The 24,195-nt window shown below is 42.2% G+C and overlaps 1 long non-coding RNA gene across 1 annotated transcript; it reads right to left on the reverse strand.

Annotated features, from left to right (window-relative positions):
• Positions 1–837: 837 nt before the first annotated feature.
• Positions 838–24,195, reverse strand: LOC144334604 (uncharacterized). Its single transcript, XR_013404567.1, has 2 exons — positions 24,069–24,195; positions 838–1,535 (listed from the first exon to the last, which is right to left on the reverse strand). It is a non-coding gene; the product is annotated as an uncharacterized LOC144334604 (long non-coding RNA).

The following is a 24,195-nucleotide window of genomic DNA, read 5'->3' on the forward strand; positions in this document are numbered from 1 at the left end:
CTCCTGAAGAGCGTTCTAATCAGAAGGAATGGCAGGTATAGCATCCTTTGGCAGGCAGCCGATAATGTGAGGTAGAGAAGAAAGGCTGGGGGGCTTGAACTAGGGCAAAGTGATCAGAGAGGTTGGCAGTGGCAGATTATGGAGATGCACTGGGAAATAAGGTATCAGGTGACTGCTATATTCTGAACTCCTCTCTTGCTACTGCTCTTCTGCATTCTTGCAACTCTGCCAGCCTGCTCATATTGCCACAGGCAGGAGGCTGAGGTTGTTCTATGGAGAAGAGGATCACAGAAAAAAGGCTTCAAGGCATGGACATTGGGGATCCCCAAGGACATGGCTGGGCCCTGCTCTATAGGCTATTGGGTCCCAACAGTTGATAATCCCTTACAGGGAATTTCCCATAAGGTTTTTATGCCTCATGCTGAAGGGCCACCCAAGATCACCAGACACTTAGAGAAACCCGAAAAGCAATGCCCAAACTGTCAGGGAAAAAAAATGAGAGGAAAAGAAAGCAACCCAGGAAACAGAAGAAAAACATGAGAAGAAATAAATCCCCATAAAATACGTGGAAAGAAACAAAAACGGGATGTTATCATTATTATCATTTTTGAGGAACAATGAGAAAATAAGAAAGAGTTCTTTGAAATTAAAGCTGTAGTGGCCAGTATTTTTTTAAAAAATCAATGGAAGATTTGTAAGACAAAGGGAAGTAAATCTCCCAAAAATTGAAAACAAAAGAATGAAAAATTATCTGATGGGAAATGGAAGGGAAAGGACAAACATATGAAGTAAGTTACTGTGTTTTATTGAATCAGTGAAATAATAGTACATGAGAGCTGCAAGGTTTTTTCTATTTTAATGAGAAAACTGAGGCTCCAGGAAGCTTAAGTAATCTTCCCAACATCATGCATAGTGTAATAGCAAAGCCAGAGTTTGAACCCACGTCCAGATGACTCCAAAGCCATGTTGTTTCTGCTCAGTTGTGCCCCAAGAAAAGCAGGCTCAGCCTAGCTTTGCTGGAAGATGCAGAGTGGGAGGGAGCTGAGAACTCAGGTTCATTTGAGAGCATCATATTTTCACCTTCGTGGCACATGAGTAACTATAACGCACAAGCTTTCCATCTTCAAGAAGCTTTCTGTGATTATATATAAAACAGAACTCACATGGCTTCAATATAGGGTTCTTTTCTCTCCTAATCTGGAACTGGCCTAAACTCCCAGTAATTCTTTATACTGGGATTTTATCTGATAAAGCCATAAGCATTCAAAACGTAAAGCTGTCCTGTTATCAGACTTAGTGGAGCATTTTCATAAAGTGGCAGTGGAATTGAGGAGATGGTTGTACATCAGAACATTCATCCAGGTGGATTAAATCATGACATATATTTCAAGTCAGAGAAAATGTAGTGTCAGAGGAAACATAAGCAATAACAACTTGGACTGGCAGAGCTGCTGATGAATGGGCCTCTTCTCAGCTGCTGGTCATGGACAGTGGAAGGAAAGAGACAGGATCCCCAGAAGACTGGCTCTTGTTCCCTGGGAAAGAGGAGAAAAGAAGAGAAAGATTAGGAGACAGTGCCTTCCTGTTGATCAAATTAGGCATATCAGAATAGAGGTGAGGTTCTAGAGCCCACAAAATGTTTCCCTCTCTTCCAACCTCACTCTCTTCCTTCCAGGAGACAGAAGACAAAGGTCAAACCTATCATCTTGATTATTGATAAGGGTTAGTTTGAGGATATGACTTCAGTAAATATGTGATAACAATGGGCCTTCAGATATTGCTTGAATCAGAGAGGTTTGATCGTAGGTGTCAGGCATCAACTCTTCCCTGTCAGCTCCCAAGGCAGAGACTTTCCCCACTAAGCTTTTATGAGGGTTGAAAGCAGAACAGAGCACTCACTGGTCAGAACAATTCATATTTTGTGTTCTGCCAGATGATTCAGAAGACAGTGCCTTTTCTTGGGAGTTGTGGGGAGACTGTTCTTAACACCTGAGAACACTTACCTTCTAAAGTTCTATGGCACCCAGATTAGCATTTCGCACATGGTAGAACCTCAGTGGGTGCTTTTTAGATGGATGGATGGATGGATGGATAAATGGATGAATAGATACATGGATGGATGGGTGAATGGATGAATGGATGGATGAATAGATGGATGGATGGATGGATAGATGGATGGATAGATGGATGAGTGTCTATTTTTATGTCTATATGGGTGGATGGATGAATAAACGGATGGATGGATGGATAAATGGATGGATGAATAGATGGATGGATGAATGGATGGATGAATAGATGGATGGATGGACAGATGGATGGATGGACAGATGAACAAATGGATGAATGGGAAGAAAGAAAGAAAGATGAAACAATAAATAGACAAGTGAAGCAATGACTTGGTGAGTAGAATGATGGATATGTGAATGGACAAATTAAGAATTATAAATGAATCATAGTGATTAAAATAATAAAGCTATAAAGAGGAAATCATAAGATGAATGGAAAAATTACATATAAAGTATAGTTTCATTTTCGATGATTTTTTTGAGTCTGACATTGTAACATTGTCTTCCTACAGACAGATTATATAATCGCACCACCTGTCCCCATGACACACTCCATGGTTACCAACACTTCCTTACCCCAAACTCCTCTACTCTCTTCCCTCTCCCTCCTTCAATTCTTTAGATGAAACTTGAGTTTTCATTCAATCAGACCTACTAATGCTATGTGACCCTGGCATGTCACATCAGCCCCTATAGTCCTAGTAACTTTGTCTGGATAAATGAGAGGGTTGATTCAGGTAATGCTTGGAGACCCTGTTAATGCTTTGATCGTTGTCCTCATTATTTTAAAAATGTGACAAAATATCAGATGGTTATATAGCACAAGAATGATATTTTGGGACTATCCAACATTTCCAGTTTGGGAACCAACGAAATAACCTGTATTTTTTATACATCTGATGACATGGCTCCTTTTCTTCTCATGTGTTAGAGAGATAGGTTAGAAAGAAGTATGGGGGAAGGCTTACCTCTTGGTGCTGGCCATAGGACCTCTGCACCCAGCTTCCCTGAGCTGGCAAACTCATTGAAAATAGGAAGGAAGTAAGAGGAGCTGAGCTCCACAGAGCTAGTTACTCCTCTAAAATCAAGTGGATAAGCAGCTAATCCTCTCTGGGGAAGAGTGGGTGAGAATGGAGAGGAGCCAGGTATGTTCTGCTAAGTAACACTCCTCCACTGGGAGGAATCATGAGGAGTGGGGTCTATGCTCTCTTTAGATCACAAGCAAATGCTGGCATACAGTAGGTTTTGTGGGGTAGGGATGACACTTGTGGAGTACCAAGGAGACAATCCCCTTGCAGAGTGGGTGTGAGAGAGAATGACATATTCGTTTTCTTTTTGTCCTCTTCGTATAGTATGTTTTAAAAAGCATTTGGCTACTTTGAAGTGATTAATTTCTAGTTTTTCTTACTAGTCGGGAATCATTCACTATGCCACCCCCAGCAATGCACTTCATCTTCTTGGGTTTCAGTTGGTCTGTGAGCTGGGCATAATACCAACAGCCTTATTCACTTTACAGGGTTACTGCAGGGATCAAAATGCAACATAGTTGGTTAAAAAAGAAATCGCAAGTGCTAAATATCACAGAGGATTTTTCCCATGACTCCCAGTGTGGCAACTATTCAACCCTAAGGACCTTTCCTTCCGTAGGCTGTGCTCCTGATCCCTCTTCCCATAGGGCACCTCTTTGCCTCTGATCCACAGAGATGCTCAGGAGAGAACTTCCATGGCCAGAATTCTGCCCTCCTCTGTATTTCTGCCCCTACCCTTATCTCTCAGTACCTGTGCCCAGCTACAACCAAAAAGAAAGAAAGAAAAGAAGATAGATATTTTAAAAATCTCTACACCTTTTGCTCAGAAATGGCACAGCCAGGGAGGTCTTAAGACATAGTGATTAACTTTCTCCAAAAGCCAGTGCACCTGGGAATACACAGCGAGACACAATAAGCTGAGCAAATATTAGACAAATATCACTTTTCTGCATTGCCCACTTTGCTGGAGATGAATGGATTGACTTTTCAAACACTACAAGAGCGAACCAGCCAGCCTGGATTCAAGATCAACGTTGCTTGCCCTTTTTTCCTTTGTACCCCTCCCTCCTTTTCTAATTTCTAGAGTAAATGTATACAAAATATTTATCTAAAATAGAGGCACTCAGGAAAGCAAGCTGTGCAAATAATTAGCGATCTGCAGCCATTATGTGCCTAACATGGGTGACTCCGGTCTCTATTATTCGGTGGCCAGGCACTCATGTTGATCCCACCTTGCCTTGCAACCCAGGAACACTTGCGGAAGGCTCACTTGGCTCAAAGCTGATATTCTCTGGAGCTCTTCTCCTCCTCTAGTCAGTGATGAGTTGGAGGGGCAATGGCATAGTGCTGCACACTAAGAGGACCACTAGAGGCATAGAGACACATATTCTCTCAAGAAAGAGCTGGGCATCTGTAAGTGGGCTTAGGTTGGATATGAGAAAACATGTTAGAGTGGGTCCTGTTTGAATGTGAAATAAAGGGAATAGAGAAGGCTGTGGAATTGCTTCCTAAGGTGCAACAGGAATGTGTAGAGTGGAAGGGTTGTAGGTCAGGTGATGCCCGTGAATGAAAGGAAGATTGTCTTGAGGCAGAAACATGCTTGAGGTGACCTTTCAATGTTCCTGCCTGCTGGAACCAGAATCCTAAGGAGCCAATGCTGGATGGTAGCTCTGAGGTCATGGTGCTTTATCAGTAGTTGAGGGAATGAGGTCTGACAAGGTAGAGGGGCTTTCCCGGTGTCATACATTAAGGCAGTGGCGAAGATGAGATTGCAGGCTTACCCTGAGCTGTAGCCTGCCTAGCTGGGACTTCATCTCCTATGCCTTCTTTTGTGCTTAGCTGTCTCTGAGTCCCTGGCATAGGCTCGCCATGTGCTGAACAGACTTGTCCCCTGGGTCATGAGCTACTCATTTTTTCAATTGGAGCATCACTGTGGCCTAGACTCCCTGACTGATGCCCTACCTCGTGGCGTGATGTCACTGTATGCATTACACATTGTATACATTACACATCTCTCCATGGGCTGAGATGCTAGGTCCTTCCATATTGTCACTCAGTGCCCCCAGTATTGATCTTACACAGTCCCAGCTTCTTTTCTTTTCTCAGTGCCTAAGGCAAAGGTCTCGGCATGCCTTTCTGATGAGTCTGTTTGCATTAGGGTGAAATTGGTGAAAGTAGGATTTTTCTCATTGCTCCAGGCCCCATCTGATGGTGGTCACCAGGATCTGACATTCTCATTTTTCTTGCAGAAGGAAGAGAGATTGTTATCTTCTCTCTAGAAGAAGGAATGACAGGAAAGCTGCAGCAGCCAGGGTTGGAAGACAGACTGTGGTTTCTCATCATTAGAAAAATTAAAGTATACAGACAGAAATGTGGTTTTGCTTCATAACTGTATCCTGTCAACTAAATATTTCATTTAGACCTAATGCCTGAGCCAAATGAGAATCTCGAGCAAAACTGCACTATTAGAATGCACTTAATTATTGATTCAGCCAGGCAAAAAATAAAAAATAAAGAAACCGGGCGGTACTCTAATTCCTCTTATCAAGCATCTCGAGTGCTAATATGCACTTGAACAGCTGCTATTATCCTGGGGAGCCCACTGCCTTCAGCTGCAAAATGTACAACTTCACACCAGCCACATGGAGCCAGAGTGGAAGCAAAGACTAAAACACATCCTCTTTCCAGCTCAGGGAGACTAGGGGCAGAGGTCCTGTAGCCAGCACCACGAGGAAAGCCTCTCCCCATACTTCTTTCTAACCCCCTATCTCTCTCTCACATGACAAGAAAAGGAGACATTTCATCATGTATATAGAAAGTATCAGATTATTTTATTGGCTCTCAATCTGGAAATTTTGAATATTCTTAAAATATCATTCTTGTGCTATCTGCCATATTTCTTCATGTTTTAAAAATAATAAGGATGATGATCCAAGCATTAGGTTCTCCATGCATTATCTGAATCAACTCCCTCATTTGTCGGGACAGAGTTACTAAGGCTCTAGGGGCTGATGTGACATGCTTACAGTCACATAGCATTAGTGGGTCTGATTGAATTAAAGCTAAAGTTTAATCTAAAAAAAATTGAAAGAGAAAGAGAAGGGAAGAGAGTAGAGTTTTGGGTAAGGAAGCGTTGGTAACCATGGAGTGTGTAGTGGGGAGATGTGGTGTGATTATATAATCTGTCTGTAGGAAGACAATGTTAGAATGTCAGACTAACAAAATTATTGAAAATGCAACTGTGTTTTATTTGTAATTTCTTTCTACTTATATGATTTCTCCTTTAGAGCTTTATTACTTTAACCACCATGATTCATCTACAGTTCCTCAATTTATCCATTCATCTATCCATCACTTCACTCACCAGGCCACTGTTCCACTTGCCTATTTATTATTTCATATTTCTCTCCTTCCTTCCATTCATACAACTCTCCATCTATCCATCTATTCATATATTCATCCATCTATCCATCCATCTGTCCATCCATTCTTCCATCCATCCATTCATCCACCCATTCACTTATCCATCCATCCACCCATTCATCCATCCATCCATCCATCCATCCATCCATCCATCCATCCATAATTCATCTATCCAGGAAGCACTCACTGAGGTCGTACCAGGTGTAAGGTGCAGTAAGGTAAGTGTTCTCAAGTGAAATGACTGTGTTGTATTAAGAACAGTCTTCCTACAAGCTCTTGAGGAAAAGTACTGTCTTCTGAGTCACCTGACAGAACCAAAATATAAACTTTTCTGACCAATGTGTGCTCAGTGAGGTATTTATGATCAAAATCAAGGAAGTTTAAAAATATTCTGCAGACAGACATGATACCATTAGCAGATTGGGAGGAGCCTTTAGAGGCCATCTTGTCCCCACCTCCACTCTCAAGGTAGCCCTTGAACTAAATCCTACTATCTTGTCAAAACTTGTTCCCACAAATGATGCTGATTTGTGGCTCACTTTTGGATGACTAATCGTGCCAGTTTTCCCAGGACTAAGAAGATGCCCCAGCAAATTGGGATGAGTTGGTCACCTTACTGCCTTTGTTTGCACAGCTCCTTTACCTGGATTGTAATTTTCTTGCTTCTGTTTGTGCAAATCCCTCTTAGCTCAAGTCCTACTGCTTCTACAAAGATTTACCTAGATATTTTTCCTTCTTTAAAATTTTATTGCAATTAGAGTCACTGCCAGATCACTTGTGTGTGTACAGTGATGTTGCATGAGTCTATATTCTTTATTAGCTTATGTGCATTACTCTGGAATCTCTAACAACATTGGAAACTTCTTGAGGGCAGAGACAGTGTCTAACTCTTGTCTCATGTTCTGTTTACTACATCTCTTGCAAACAGAAACTTCTCCACTCCATCTAACCTGATTGCTTCATGCTGAATTTTAAAGTGTGTATTTCACACTCTTCCCTCAGAAAAGATAGACAGGAAGTCATGTTCCTACCAGTACTAGTTCTTCTAAAAAATGAAACCAATGACTAAAATCATTCCTAGTCTCTTCTCTGTCTCTCTCTCTTTCTCTCTCTCTCTCTCTCCTCTCTCTCTGTCTCTCTCCTCTCTCTTTCCAATGAGGATCTTCCCTTTGGTCTATCCTGCAAGGCACCATTTCTCTTTTCTATTATCCCTTTCTTATCTTTCCATTATTCTTCAAATGCAGAGTCCAGACTGGACACGGTATCTAAATGGAGTCTGGCCATACTTGCCATCCGTGTCTGCTTTGAGAGTGTGGTAGCCACTGCGAGCCTGGGAGGCCCATTGGCCAGGTTCTGACAAGCTGTATCACACAGTCCTGTATCCATAGGAAGAGGCCTGGGAGGTCTAGGAGGCAGCATTCTATCTTTCAGAAGGACTGGTGAGCAAGGGCCCAGCTTTTCTTTGGAAATCCCTATCTCCTGTCACCAGCAGGGCCTGTGATCAGTGGCCTTGCCCTGACACCTTGGCTGCCTGGGGGAGTGCTGCAGCTTCTTTGTGCACTGATGTAAAAGAAAGGCCTGAGGGACGCACAAAGCAACCAACAGTTTGTGGTGTTAAGGAAAACAACATTGGAGACTCAGAGGATGGGAAATAGGAAATCGATGGCAAGTGAAGACTGGACAGAGCAATTAGGACTGGCAGCTTGGCTCTTGCCTGTGGCTGGTTGGTCAGTATGAGTTGTGGCCTGAATTAGTGTTCTCCTGAAAGATAGCATGTCCCTGAGCCCCCTCCCACTTCCAAACCATGGGAAATCTATGGAGACAGTGAGGGTTATGGGGGTATGGCAGATCAACTGCAAATATGTGCTGCAATTATTTTTTCCCTCCCTGTATCCATGCACCTTGCTTTGTGACTTTGCTGACCCTCCTAGCATGAGGAAGAGTTTGCTTTTCTATCCCTTAAATCTGGACTGATGTGTTTTTTTTGTTTTTTTTTTTTTTTTGTTGTTGTTGTTGTTGTTGTTGTTGTTGTTGTTTTTGAGATGGAGTCTCGCTCTGTCGCCCAGGCTGGAGTGCAGTGGCCGGATCTCAGCTCACTGCAAGCTCCGCCTCCCGGGTTTACGCCATTCTCCTGCCTCAGCCTCTCAAGTAGCTGGGACTACAGGCGCCCGCCACCTCTCCCGGCTAGTTTTTTGTATTTTTTAGTAGAGACGGGGTTTCACTGTGTTAGCCAGGATGGTCTCGATCTCCTGACCTCGTGATCCGCCCGTCTCGGCCTCCCAAAGTGCTGGGATTACAGGCTTGAGCCACCGCGCCCGGCCTGGACTGATGTGTTTTTAACTTGCTTTGGCTAATAAAATGCAACAGAAGTGATAGTGTGTCAGCTAAGAACCAAGAAACCAGGAATCCGAGAATTTCTGTGTACTTCTATGTCTTGGAGAAGCCATTGCCATGTGAAAGGCTGAGTTAGCCTAGTGGGTGATAAGAGATGCATGGCCCAGTCACTCTGTCGCCACAGCCAATAGCTAATGATCAGGTACATGATTGAGGCATTTTAGAGCAGCCAGCCCCCAGCCAATCCACCAGCAGACCACAATCATACACTTGAGCCCAGTCAAGATCAGCCATGCCTGGCACAATTAAATGGAACCACCCAAAAGGCTTATAGGCTTGTGAGCAATAATATGTGTCCACTGCTTTAAGCCACTGAGTTTTAGGGTAGTTTGTAGTTTGCTATGCAGTAATAGTTAACTAATGCAGAGATTGAAATGGTGGAGGGAAGACATGTTGCCTTCCAGAGCTCGATGGTGTTGGGATGAATCCAGTTTGTCATTTATTGCACACAGGACTCTGCATGATCTGGACTTCTCTTATCTCTTTGGTTTCACATATTGCCATTGGTACAAACGTCCCCACCCACCCTACCCCTTCCCCCAACACTGCCAAGTTCTAGCCTTACTGAGCTCCTTGTACAGTTTGAACTCTTGCTTTGATTTCTGCTTTTCCTCTTCTCAGGACATTGTCCCATCTCTCCTTTCCATTGCTTGGCTAACTTCTACTCAATCCCCAGGCTTTCAGTTTAGCTGTCACTCCCATCTACCATTACCTCATCTCTGTTCTTTAGTTCTTTTATTTATGCCTCTTGGACACTTAACCACATTATACTGAGGTCGAATATCCCTCCAAGGGGTCATGTTCTCAAAAAATACTGATGGCTGCGTCTTAACTGGACAATGAAATCCTGGGGTTGGACATCCATAGGTCTTAAGGCACACAGATGATTCTTCTGTGCAGTCAGGAGTGAACCACTTCGGGTCTAGTCTATCTGGGCAGAAATGGACGCGTGTGTGTGTGTTTGGGGGGCTGTCCTGACATGAACATCTGAAGCTACTTCTCTATTCCCCTCAGCTCTGCTCAGTGCTACTGCTCCATTTGTTATTGACCACTGCCTGGAACTCCAGGGTTGCTCCCTCCCTCAGTGTCATATTCTCCTGTCACTCTGTTCCCAATCGAAAGGGGTATAAAGAAGCTGAAATTTATCTATGTTGCCCTATTCAACAATTTCCACAAAACCACTAACGACAGCTATTTTGTATAATATATTTTACTTAAGTGATATAAGGCAAGGCAGAGGGGTAGCACACAGGTAAGAACTTAAAACAAAAACTAGCTTGGTCTTAAAAGTCCTTTGGATGTTCCCATCACCATCAACTTCTCTAACTTTTGCCTCTTCTGGATAATGGATTCTTTCATTTTCCCCAATTCTCGTGGCATTCTCTATTTATATCCATGACTGCCTCTTGACTCCTCCCAGTAGGTCTACTCAGGTGAACTCACATTTCCTCTTTACAATGAAAAGCAATATCTTGACTCACTCTCCTCCTGGCAGGCCAGGCCCTGAGCCTTATCTTTTCATCATATGCCCATCAAGGTATGTTGCTAAAGAGAAGGGAGCTCTCCAATTTCAGACGTTCTGCCTAAGCGTTAACGTAAGTTATTTTTCCCCTGCTACCTGTAAGGTTTGCTTATTTACTTATCTGCTCCCCATACCCCGTAGTAGATAGTGAGCAATCTGAGTGCTAGTTCTATATTGGTTATGTTCACCAGTGTGTTCTAGGGTTGAGCAGAGACACATAGTAGTTGCTCAGTTAATATCTGCTAGACAAATGATTCATAAATGAAAGAATACAGGGATCCTACGTGCCAGTATGAAGCTGTGCAAGGGCTGTGCCTGAACCTGGTAGGGGGAAAAAACCTCAACGAAGGAGTCCTTGGAGAATGACAAGGGTCAAAAAACGGGGGGGAAGTCCAGTTCCACTGTTAAATCTACAAGGTGAAAGTTCAGTTTGAAACAAGACAATCTAAAGGATCTTATACTGAATGACTGAGAATGAAGTGGGGAGTAGTAGGGCTGAGGACTGGGGACTGGGGGTCTAGGGGCTCATGAGTCACCATCTGCCACATGGTATGTGGCTGGGCAGGGTTTCATAAAGCAGAGCTGTGGAGGGAAAATGGGTGTTTTGTCCCCCAACCCATTTCAGAATCATTCCCCTCTCCCTAAGTATGAACTTGGATGTGCATATATTTGCACGCAGGCACACACACAATCACATGTATTTATGTATGGAACATTTGGATCAGACTTTTAAGAGCAGATGTGAAAATGCCAGTGATTTTAAAACACAGCTGATGGTAAGAACAATTTTTTTTCCTTTAAGGAAATAGTATAATAGGGTGCCTAAGAGGACTGAGTTTTGGAGTGAGGCAGTCTGTAATGCTGGCTCCCCCTCTCAGAAGTGGTGTGGCTTTAGGATGAGGAAACTGCAGGAGCCTTAGCTTCCTGAACTCTAGTAGTAAAATAACAATACCTAATACATAGGCTTACTAGGAGCATTAAGTAAAATAAAATTATCTATTATGTGTGAAGTACTTAGCATAGTCTCTGTCATGCAATAAAATAAAACTATTGTTAGTGTTAATAGTCAACAAATACTTCCTGACTGGCGACTCGATGTCTGATGCTTTGCTAGGCTAGATGACTATGAAAAATAAGGCTGTTTTCACACATGTTCTTAAGTAAAGATACCCTTTAAGTATTTCCCTTGCATACACTATCTAAGGGCAGCAGGTAGCAATTGGGGTTTATCCTGAGTGTTCGATCCAGGTGTCTAAAGACTTGGCCTTTTGAATGCACTGGTGACTCTGGGCTGGGAGAAGGAAAAGGCACCACCTTCTAGAAGAGAGATTATCTATGGAGCAGCCCATTCGGCTGCATCCTAGGTTTTCCTAGGAGATTTCCCCATCGTCCAAAAACCGATGAGGTCTGACCTTGCAAGATGGGATGAGCTCCCAGCCCAGAGCCATGTGACTGCAGCTGAGGACGAGCCCATTCATAACCCAGGCACAGACAGACCCGTTAGCGACATTGCTGCGGGCGAGCTATTACTTACAATGTAGTTAGTGTCGTTTAACCAGAATGGATGGGACACAATGTTTGAGAGAAGAGCCCTGAATCTGACCGAGAGGAAAATAAGTTAGAGCAGCAGCAGGCTGGTCTAGGGAAGGAGGGGGCAGAAACAGGGGTTTCCACTGAAGACAGGTCCTCTCTACTCAATACAATTGTTTTTCTTTATTAATAGAATGTTCAAGATTAAAGCTCCCAGTGAAGGAACTGATGTGAGATTAAATCATTGGGGAAAAGTGGACAGCACTGCAGACAGAGAAAATACGAATTATATGGGAGAAAGAATAGCAGAGCTTAGGGACAGTGGTAACCATGACTATAGGGATGGAGCAGTGGAAATTGTAACTGTTTGGAATTTTTTCTAAGGCCTAATGTCCAGGAGATAGTCCAATTCTGCCACTTTAAGGGTCTACTCTGCAGTCCTCAAAGTTCAGATGATTCTTCCCCAAACCATCAATGACAGCCCTGGCTGTCTCTGGTGAGATTTTTTTTTTTTTGGTAAGCATCAAGTTCTCAGCCCAACCATGATTTATTTTCCCCTACAGAGTTCTTATGCCCAGGAGGATGACCTGTGAATCCCAGAAAGCCACGGGTAGATAAATTTTCCATTCTCCCCCAACCTTGCTCCCTTTCTAGATTCCTTGGAGATTATCAGCAATGGCAAAAACACAAGAAAATATATGTGAACTCTTGCTCCTTAGAAATATGTTGTGGCCAGTTTTCTGATAGGACACTCCAGTGGATCCTATAATTCCACCAGCCAGCTTGAGTCCCATCTCCCTGGTTAAGTCTTTCATAAACTACCCTAACCCCCATTGCTTTCTTCTGCACCTGGCAGGAAGCTAGTAGTTATAGAGCAGAAGAGTATAAGGTTTGGGTGAGACAGATGGGCTCCAACCCAAGGTCTACAACCTTTGAGCTATGTAAACTTACCCTTCTAAGTATCTGATTCTTGCTATAAAATGGATTAATCGTAATTCACGGAGTTGCTGTGATTATTTAGAAGATGTATATAAAGTACTTAGCATTGCAAGCATTCAATAAAGACTACTATTTCTCTCTGTCAACCTCCCATCATCCTTTTCTTTTTCCAGAATTGAGAATCACCAGAGAACTCTGTTCCAGGAATCAAGTGATTAAAGTTACAGTTCCAGCATCATCACTAAATAGCAAGGTGACCTTGGATGCCTCATTTTATCAAATCTATTTTTCAGCCTCTAAAAGTGGGATGATAATTTCACAGATTTGTTATAAGGATGAAAAGAGAAAATGGATGGGAAAAGTCTGTGAAAGCTTTTGAGATGTAGGATAATAAAAACGGGAAGAGATCTGCTGGGAGGTTATCTAGCCCAACCTTCCACCCGGTGCTCATTGAGACTCTGCATGAAACTTTCACTAATGGAAAAATCACTCCCTCACAGCAAGGTTTCATTGTTGGCAGACACAAAAAGGACTTTTAAAAATTATTTTTAAAATTTAAGAGATATTGTGTCTCTAGGATGATATACATGTTTCAAGTAGTTTTAAAAGCCACACTGATGGATATGTAATAATAAACATATCTGTTATTAATTTTTAGAAAGAAACATTATGGAGCACCAATTTGCTTGCCAATCACCAGGTTTTTTCCTGGGACATAGCAGGCAACCAGACAATGCATGGAGCATACATAGATTTAGAAAGGTTTTCCATTCATTGAAGTGAGTTGGATTTCCTGTAGCTTCTAACTATTGAGTAGTGCTGCCCCCTACGTCAATGACCACCACCGTCTCCCCAAACACACACACACATATACAGAGCAGGGCTTCTTAATTCCAGCTTTCTTCAATGTTTCCTCATTAGATATATGACCCAGTATAAGCCAAGTGTCCTCCTTCACTTTTACCCATCACCTAGAGATTAGAGAAGCAAACAGTTTGCATATGGTTCCAGAGTTATTTCTTCCAAAGAAATAATGTAATAGGATAACACTATCTGCTGAAACAAATAAGCCCCTCAATCTGGCTTTAGCACAATATGTGTTTTCTCATTTACCTAACAGTTTTATGCTAGAAGCCCTCCGGATGGTAATTAGGCTTCAGAACCCTTCAATCTTGCCTCTTTATTCTCATCTAGGACTGCAAAATCTTCTGCGTTTAGCTAGTAGATGGGAAGAGAGAGACTGTGGGAGATACACCTATTTCTTTTGAAAATGATTTGAAAATGATGCACACCTCCGTTGTGCATCACACTCCTGCTCACACTCCTGCTCACACTCCTGCTCACACTCCGTTGACAGGAATTCTAGTCCTATGGCCCTTCCTGGCTTCAAGAGAGGCCAAGAAATTATAGTCCCTAATTGGACAGCTAGTTGCCATCATCAAGTCTCCAATATAGAAGCTAGCTATCTCTGCCATAAAAAGGGCCAATTTTATAATAGTAAGAGTAACAGGCATTTGAAAGCAACACGGGTAGTCTTTGGAAGGAAATTGCCACTGTGGGACTTTCTATTTCATTTTCAAGACCTCTTCCCAGTCTTCTTCCACCAAATTTGCAGCGCAGAATTTATCTTTCTCCCCACATTGTGGAGACAGCAGAAACTGAGCAGAGAAGAATTTCTGAGGCAGCAGAATTTGAGAGCCAAGAATAAAGTGGGGACTGACTCTTTTTTCTAGGATAGGCATGCAGGACAGAAACAACAGGTCAGGGAGGAGTTAAACAGCAAGGACTGTGAGAAAGAAGATGAGTGGAGAGGTGAAAGCAGGAAAGTGAGAGCACCCACATGGGATGTGTGGGGCCACATCCTTCTGTGTGGTGCTAGCAAACAGGTAAGCTTAGATGAACCTATGCTCTATTTCCCTTTTTCTCTCCGCTCCTTCCCTTTCTATTTTATGGCTTTGGGGCTGATCACCTGAACATTTTACAAAAGAACTGTTTAAATGTCAATGGGATTAGTGTCTTTTGCGTAAGAAAAGTGGGCTAGATGGTATTCAGAATGGATCAAAATGAGTAATTCTTTGGTCTTATGATAAGCTTTAGCTCACATTCTCAATTTGGAATAATCAAAAGTGAGGAATAACCACCAGGAGATGATGACCCTGCATGAGAAATATTCACCCAGTTCTCTCATTGCTTGTCTCCCCAAAGCAATAGCTAGAGACACATCCTGAAAGCCATGAAAGTTTCAAGCACCTTCCTGTTGATGCTCACTGCGATTTCAAATACAGCACTGGAAATGAGCACAATTATCCTGATGTGTGTGGACAGTTCAGTGCACAATAGGTTGAGATGATTAACTCTCTTATTCAGGACACTACATTTCGATTAATGTTACATTAGTTTTGTTGAAAGTCATGTACCATGCTATTCCATAATGAGCTTACAGTCAACTAACCCCCTATGGCTTTGTTTTACACGAATGTCTAGAAAACTAAGACTTCTCCCATTCCGTATTTGCACAGTTCATTTTGGAACTAAGGGTGGGACCCAAAATGTATCTCTGATAAAATTCATCTTGTGTATTCTATCCCATCTTTCTAGCCTGCCTTCTGAATCTAGATTTTGTCATCCAGAGTTATTAACTATCCCTCCCAGCTGGGTGCCATCTGCAACTTTGATAGCAAGCTTTCTCCATGATTTAGGCAGACGTTTGTGATGGTCAAGTTTCAGCAGACTACTGTTCTGCATACGCTATTGTTAAAATGAGCTTGTATCCCTTTGCATATATTATTCAATGAAAGGAAATTAGTAGGCCAGTCAACTAATGGTTGAGCTACCACCTGCAGACAAGGTGACATGTTAAAACTTTGAATTAGCTCTATTTTACTTTTTGTATTTCTCCCGGAAGGTGAAAGGGGATAGCAGAAAAATGCTGTCTTCGTGCCGGATAAATTGTTTGTTCTTGTTTGAGGGCTAATGGATGTCTAATAGGCATCATTGTAACCTGCACATATCCAAAGCAAAACTTTTATTTTCCGTCCCAAATCAGCTTCTCCCCTAACCTGCCTCATCTCAGAAAATGACACTTTCATTCTTCCGGTTGCTCAGTCCATAAAACCTTGGTGTCATTTTCACTTTTCTTTTTTTTTTCTCCCACTCCAAATTCAAATTATCAGCAAATTTTTTCAGCTCAACCTTCAGAAAATATCCAGGACTTCATCAGGTTTCCATCACCCCAACTGCCACCACCCTTGTTCACCCTGCCATCTTCTCTTGCCTGGGTTATTGTCACAGCCTCCGAAGAGGTGAACCTGTCTCCTGATTTCCATTGTTGTCCAACTATAGTCATCTCAGCAGCCAAAGCCATCCTTTAGAAAAACTAAGTCAGATCATACCACTCTTCAGCTTAAAACTCTCCGATGGCTCACTCAGAATAAAGTCCAAGTGACCTATGCCAGTCTATAGCGTCCTAGATGATCAGGCCCTTCTGACCCCTCTGACCTCCTCTCTCAGTCTTCCCCCTTGTTCGCTGCACTTCAGCCACAGCTTTGGCTGTGCCCTTTCTATTTGACATTTTTTCCTGCTGAAATGCCCCTTTCCTGGTTATATGCATAGTAAGATTATGTTACCTTCTCATAAGGCCTTCTCTAACCATCCTATATAAAATAGTACACCTCTCCCACCCCAAGTGTTTTTTCTTTCTTTTTATTCCATTTTATTTTTCTCCATAGCCTTTAGCACTACCTGGGCACAACATTCACTGATTTCTGGCTTATTGTCTCTCTCTTTCCACTAGAATATAAACTCTATAAGGACAAGGGCTTTGTTTTCTTCACTGCTATACTCCAGTGCTTAGAACAAGCCTGACACACAAAAAGCTTCCAATAAATATGTGTGGAATAAATGAGCCGATGGCATTGAGTTCAACATCAAGTTATCTGGTCTCAGTTGCTTCAGATGTAATGTGATATCCATTCAGCAGATTTCAAACCATTGTTTTCTCCCAATGCTAAGGAATTATTCCTTTAAGTGAATATATAAGCAGAAATCAAATAGACCATTTCAAGCAGAAAATCTCCACTTTTAATTAAGTTAATTAATTATAGTAAGTGAGCTCTTCTCGTTTACATGAGGGTAGAAAATAAATCAAGAACCGCCCCCCGCCCCCCCCAGTCATCATGTCTGCTCCAAAGTTTCCTCAGGGAGAATGTCTGAAAACCACAAAACCTAAATATTCTATGACTTGATCAGTATGATGACTAGGAGTTACCAGAATTCTTTGCTAAGAATCATTGTGGTGTATCATCATTTATGAGATTTTTTTTTTAAAGGGAAAGCAATTATTTTTTAAACCTTATTTGAGCTTAGCTCTTACATCTTCCCTCCCAGTACTGAGGCGGGGGATGGATTAGATGACCTCTGAAGGTCCTGTTTCAGGATGAAGATTGTATGATGAAACATGAGCAGCCAGTGCTGCCATAATGAGTGTTCCTGCCTGAGATAGGAGAAAGGAGCTGTGGATTTTAGGGGAAGATGAAACTGAAATTTCAAATGCGACTCAACCCATTGCTGAAATGGAGGAACATTAAGTCTTCAAAGTTAAATGCAGATTCAATTAGAAATTTCACTGAAATTTCAAATTACAACCATTTTTCCCTCTAAACGACAGAATTATATGGCGTCACGGAGAAACTGACAGGTAATTTGGGAAACTAAAGGTTCCTTGGACTCCGTAGTTAATGGAGAGTTTAGCACCAATTCCTGCGTAATTTGCACTTCTGAGAAGCAGAATTATTATAAAGTCAGACATCTCCAGCACTTTCAACTCTTGGATCTGCCGGGCTCTAAAATGACCAGGAATGTGGAAGGACCGAGGTCAGAGGTTGCCATTTCAATATCTGAGGCTGCCCAGCTCCCCCAAACTGGCATTTGAACTGAAGAGTTGAAAATTGGAGGTGACATTCAGAAGTCTCTGAAAATTATAACCCCGACTTCCTCCTTGAAAAGCTTATCTGAATCCTAGCTTATCCTTTGATGAGGTTACTGAAAAAGCACTCCGCTCTGAGCTCTTGAAAGATAACAGTCAGCGCAAGTGAGGCCTGGCTGTATCCCTTGGGGGAAAACAGTGGCAGATGTAACAAGCTGGGGACGCTAATTAAAGGGTCTGGGCAACTTTCTGGGGATGAAGGAGTCTGTCCCTTCAGTCTCTGCTCCTCAGGCTCATCCAGGGAGTAACACCCTGAGTGCATGGGGCCCTGTTAATAGAGGGGCCCTCCACTGCTGCCCCAGGAGGCAGCATTTGTGCCTAAAACGGGGGTCACTCGGGAGAGGATGACTTCTCCCGCTGCTCAGGTGGCTGCTCTGCCTGTCTTTCTGTGGAACAGGGATGACAGGCGAGTGAAGAGTTGCAAGGCCAAAGATCCCTTCTTTCCCAGGCATCAAGTAAGTCTCAACAGTCCTGCAGACCGAGCCACGTTCAGTGTTGCAATCAATGCTCCCGACTCCTTTGAGATGTAACTAGTACCATCCCTCATTTACTGCCACCAGTGCTGGTCTGCTCTCTTTCTGAGCTCTACACTGCTCAGGGTCTCTCGTGTTTGTTTTGGCCCTTCTCATTCTCTGCCTTACCTGGCTACTTAAACATTTGCTTGTGGATTCCAGAACCTTCCAGCCAGGTGATAAGGTTCGTGAAAGCAGGAACCATGTCTTATAATTGTATTGCTCCCAAAGCTTCCTGTAAGTTGCTGAGTACATAATAGGTGCCCATTAAATACTCTGCTCATCATCATTCAAGTATCTAGTGAGCACATACATTTTGTAGGACATGGCCCACTAAGTAGGAACCTCCTGCCTCCTGCCTCTGCCTCCAGCTGGCTGTGTGACTTTGGACAAATAAACTCACTCTTGTAGCCTCCGTTTTTCAGCTGTCATGAAGGGTAGAGAAGCCAGCCTTGTCTATTTCATAGCATAGTTTGAGGGTTAAAGCAGTAAATTAATATGCTTGGTTTTTGGTCAAAATTATAAGTTTTGTTTACAAGCACATGGGATTTAGGCTAGAGTTTTAGACACCTCTCTGGGCCTCAGTGTTTTAAATAACATTTTTCATTCTTTATATTTTTAAAATGTATCCATTGTTAAATAAATACTCAATGAGTACTTACTGTGTGCAGAATATTGTGCTACCTGTTAGGAATAAAAGGATACATCTAAGCCATGTCTCCTTTCCTACCATCTTACATTTCAGTGAGAGAGATAAGACTGGCAAACAACTAATACATAAAATAAATGCTTGCTTACGTAAGAAACAATTATTACATATTGTTGTATATTCCCTATGATTATGCATATTATTCAAGTTGTATTAATTTTGCAAACATGTATCTATATGATTCCAAAAATGTCAGATAAACCACAAAAAAAAATCCATTCCTAGACTTTGTAAAACACAAATCCACTTGAGTTGTAGGAGGTTCTATATAAAAATAAGCAGTGCTTATGGGAAGAAACAGCAAAACCTTTTTACCTGTTAAGTGAGTATCTAGATGGGAAAAGAATGGTTTCAGAAGACACACAGCCAAGTGTACGGGTTAGTGAGCAGCTCAAATAATACCTTCAGCCCCAGTGCCAGCCCTGAAACAAAACCAGTGGAGGCTGAGCAGCCTCTGCAGCAGATGAACCACCAGGCACATGGCCATGGAAGAATCAGTGCTAAGGAAGGACTTGGGAAAGCGGGAAGCACCATCTGGGGCTGTTCTGGAGCAAAGAGTTCTCTGAGCTGACAGTCCAAGTTAAGCAGTAAACAATCATTGATTTTGCAAACAGAGTGTTCTTTTCTAAACCAAAGAGTAATCTTCTTATGTGCACAATGTGGAAAGGACAGTTGGTCTCGGGATGGTCTTTTCAGCTACGGCCGCACACACAGATAACAGTGATTGTCAGTATCACCATTTCCTAAAATAAAGGACAGATAAATACAAATCTGAGAAGCTCACACATAGATCTACTATCTTCATAAAGTCATTGTGTAATATAAAAATTTAATAACCCAGGACATAGGTGTGGCAAAAAAAAATCTGTAAGTAGTGTTTTAAAACAAATGTACTAGAGTTTGTGACAACTGTGCTACTCACTCCCATCACATAAATGTTGATGTCTTTGTGTATATAATCTATCTTGTTCTCCCCAAAATGCCTAGAAGAGCATCTGGAAAATGTAGATGTCAACAAATTAATTTTTAAGAGTGGTACTTAAATGTTGCTAAAATAGCTAAATCAGTAGTGAAATAGTCAGTCATCTTATTCTGTTAAACACCCATCAATCAGATTGGCCCATTTGTTTTCCCCCTTTTAGAAAGTTAGCCCCATGAGAGCAGGTCCTGTCTTTTTTATTCACTGATGAACTCTCAGTGCCTTGAACAGTGTTTGGCATATAGTAGGTGCCCAATAAACATTTCTTCAGTGAATGATCCAGTAGGCAAACTTGTTGAATGAGTACATTGGTTTCAAGTCCCTGTTAACAAATAAATGACCTTCTGTACTAGTTGAACTGAAATCATATTAGCTATGCAACAAAAGTTCATTCCTTTATTCATTTATTCTCCATTTATTTACTTATTCATTCATTCAAAAAGAAGCTATTTAGCATTGAGTATGTTCAAGTGACTGTGATGGAAGACACAAAGTCACATTGTGGGAGGCACAAAGATGGACAAGAAACATTTTCCACCACTAGAAAAGTTATAATCATGTTTGTGACATGGAGAGACATGTAACCAAATAGAACAATTGGATTAGGGTTGAATTGGAAAGATAACCTCCCAAGTTTCCTTAATTCTGAGATTCTGTGATACTGTGATTGAAATGCTGATTTCTGATATCTATGACACATGCAACCTGATGTTATTGAGATTAAAAAATTAAACTCTTTTAATGGCAAGGGCTTTATGAAGAATGCGGATTTTGGGTGAATTGGTATTTGAGAGCTAGAGGATCACTAGATTGCCCTGGGTTCTGAGCAGCCTCCACATGACTGGGTCGGATAGTGTACTATCCATGCCTTCCATGGAGTATATGACAGGCAGCCCAAATTCAGAATGGCCTTGGCCCCAGCCACTAGCCATCCTACAGAACAAGTCATCCTGTTATGTACCATACCTCCACTGAGTCACCATGGATCTGCTGCTAAAACATGGAAGGAGTGTGTAAAAGTCATAGCCGTGTTAAATTTGAAGAAGGTGACAGACATAACTTGAAAGTCATAGAAATCAGCTTCAAGAAGAATAATCCCTTCCATTATATAGACTTTAGTTTCTGAAATTTTTTCTTGTACATTGTCTCATTGGCTCTTTTACAATACCTGTTTTTTTTTTTAACTTTCTCCATTCATTTTATTAAAGAGGGCACTCAGTCTCTAAGTGGGAATGTCATTTGCTCAAGCCAATGTGATTAATCAATGATAGAACTAGAATATGCTTTTTCCTCCACACCATGAAGTCTCCCGTATTGGATACTGTGATTCTGTGGGAGGACCAACTATCCTTTCTTTGCACAGGGAGAGGCTCTCTCTGCCCAAGGGTGAGGTCATAAAATAATGCAGTCCCTATGCCCCAAGACCCTCCGTGATGCCAGCACCAGACAACATTTCTCCCGATTCACTAGTGTAATATGACCTACTGGCTCCCAGCAGGTCAATCAGCTGACAGCTGGAGGAGAGGTACTCCATCTTTTATGCTTGTCAACTCCATGAATGTATTAAGGTATCAAGAGAAGACAGCACCAGGGAGACTTTGGGCCACAGCCAGAACCAAAAACGTAAAGTGAAGGGGCAGATGGAGTTGGAAGATAAGCTCCCTGCCTCAGTTATCTGGAAGGGATAGCAAGTGCAGCCTTTCTGCCCTGAATCATGCTGGGTGGGCTACTCTGGAGTAACTAGGTCTAATGATGCTATTTATCTTTTGAAGCCACCACTATGAAGGCCATTTCAAAGGATATTGGGGGCCATAGGCCTAGAGGCTTTTGCAGTGGAGTAAAAAATCCTGGATTCAAGTTTCACTTCTACCCTTCATAGTATATACAGTCTTGGGCAGAACACCAGAAAGTATCCATAAAATGGAGATAAAATGATACCATACCATCTACACCACCAGCTTTTTAGGATGATCAAATAAAACAGCATTTATGGAAATTCCTTGGAAATATTCATATTCTGCACAAACATGAGTACATTTCCCGGTGCAAAGGAGTGTGATGAGTCACCCTCAAACAACCCCTACCCTCCAGGGCCTGGTGCTCCTACCCTAGCCAGTAACAGTAGCTCAGCTAGTTCCTGCTGAGAGCAGCATTTTTAGGCTTACCAACACTGGCTTACAACCCACAGGGAAGAACAAGGACCAAGAGGTGCAAATTGCAGAAAAACAAAGTTTGGCTACACATAAATTTTTATAATAATAACTAACATATATTGAATGTTTGCTCTGTGTCAAGTCCTCTGCTAAGTTCTTTGCTTATATGAACTTATTTAATACTTTAAACAAACTTATGATCAATCATTTAATACATACTCATTCATTCATTCATTTGAGACAGCGTCTGGCCCTTTCACTCAGGCCAGAATGCCGTGGCACAATCTCAGCTCACTGCAACCTCTGCCTCCCAGGTTCAAGAGATCTCCCACCTCAGCCTCTCGAGTAGCTGAGACTACAGGTGTGCACTACCACATCTGGCTAGTTTTTGTATTTTTTGTAGAGATGGTGTCTCACTTTGTTGCCCAGGCTGGTCTCAAACTCTTGAACTCAGGCAATCCACTGCCTCGGCCTCCCGAAGTGCTGGGATTATACGCATGAGTCACTGCACCCAGTCAATAAATATTTACTGAGCACATACACTGTGTGAGGCTCTGAAGTAGGGACAAAATCTATAGAGAAGAGAAGATATGAGTTCTATCCTCAAAAGCTTATGGTCTTATGGGGAGACAAATACAAAAAAAAAGTATTGAAATCTATAATGGAAATACATATTAAAAACAAAAGTCAGGAAGATGGAGGATCCAGGTTTGCTAGGAGGTGTCAGGCAAAGTCGATAGAGATGGCCAGCGAGCTAAGACTTGAAGGATATATTTGTGATCAAGGCTTGATTTGCCCATATGTGCAACATGGTAGAAAGAGTGCCCCTCAAATAATCAGTAGGAAAATAAATATTGCTCTGTATCATGTGGGCTAAATTAGCTGCTCGAGGGGCCAGATAATGACATGAATATGATTGTGTGAAGCGAGACATTATAACATATTTCATAAGCTGCAGCGATCTTTTTTCACCTCATGAAAAACAAGATAATGCCCATAAAAATAAGATATTATGGCAAAATCGGTATTAATTACAAGGAGCCAAAGTGCACTGCTTGAGGCTGTAAAACTTTTAATATTCCAGAAGAAAGCAGTTCAAGTAACAGGCTAACCACGATCGCTTAATCGCTTGGCAGCTTCCCAGCCTATCTTGGTGAACAACAGCAGAGGCAGCAGAATCAGTCCCAAACAAACAGCCCCGTGAAGCGTTGCTAATTTGGCTGAGATGACTGGGTGGGGTGAGAGCAGAAAAGTGCTCTCCTCGCAATTTACCTTCTCACTACTGAAAAACTGGGCTCGGCAAAAAGCCACCAGGTTCGCCTCGTTGGGGCTTTTGAGATGCAATGGGCCATTGGTTCCTTAAGATCTGGTTTTCCAGTTGTCGTTGGTACAGATGAACTATATGGGTCCTCAGTGGGGGTTGGCAATTATATCCTCTTTCCTGCCTCTTCCCTTCTTTCAGGCATAAACATACACACACACACACACACACATACACTCAATGCACAAAGCTCCTACCTTACATAAAGGTCAGGATCTAACTGCTTCTATTTCCACACTTTGAATGCGAGACCAATTTGGTGACAGCCTCTCATGTGCCATAAACGAAATAGAAACATATGCACATGCAGCGATAAAACAGATCTGAAACGACATCCCTGCCACCTGTTGGGTGGCAGCTGAAATCAGACATCTTAATGTATGATATTATGGGAATTACCCACATTAAGATAAAATATCTGGATTTAAGTAACTGTCTTTTGCTCTGAATTAACTTGAAGGCTGAACTCAGAAAACAAAGGCAAACGACTTGGGGCTAAGCAACTTACTCCATAGCTGTTGTACTCGGCTGCCGCTCTGGTGGGGGCACTACGTAGAAATGTTGGTGGCAGTTTTCACTTCTCCTCATTGACAGCAGAGGATCTAGCTGTGCTCCAGCTTTCTGGACATGAAGGG

The sequence above is a fragment of the Macaca mulatta genome, chromosome 14 (assembly GCF_049350105.2).
Source record: "Macaca mulatta isolate MMU2019108-1 chromosome 14, T2T-MMU8v2.0, whole genome shotgun sequence".
Lineage (NCBI taxonomy): Eukaryota > Metazoa > Chordata > Mammalia > Primates > Cercopithecidae > Macaca > Macaca mulatta.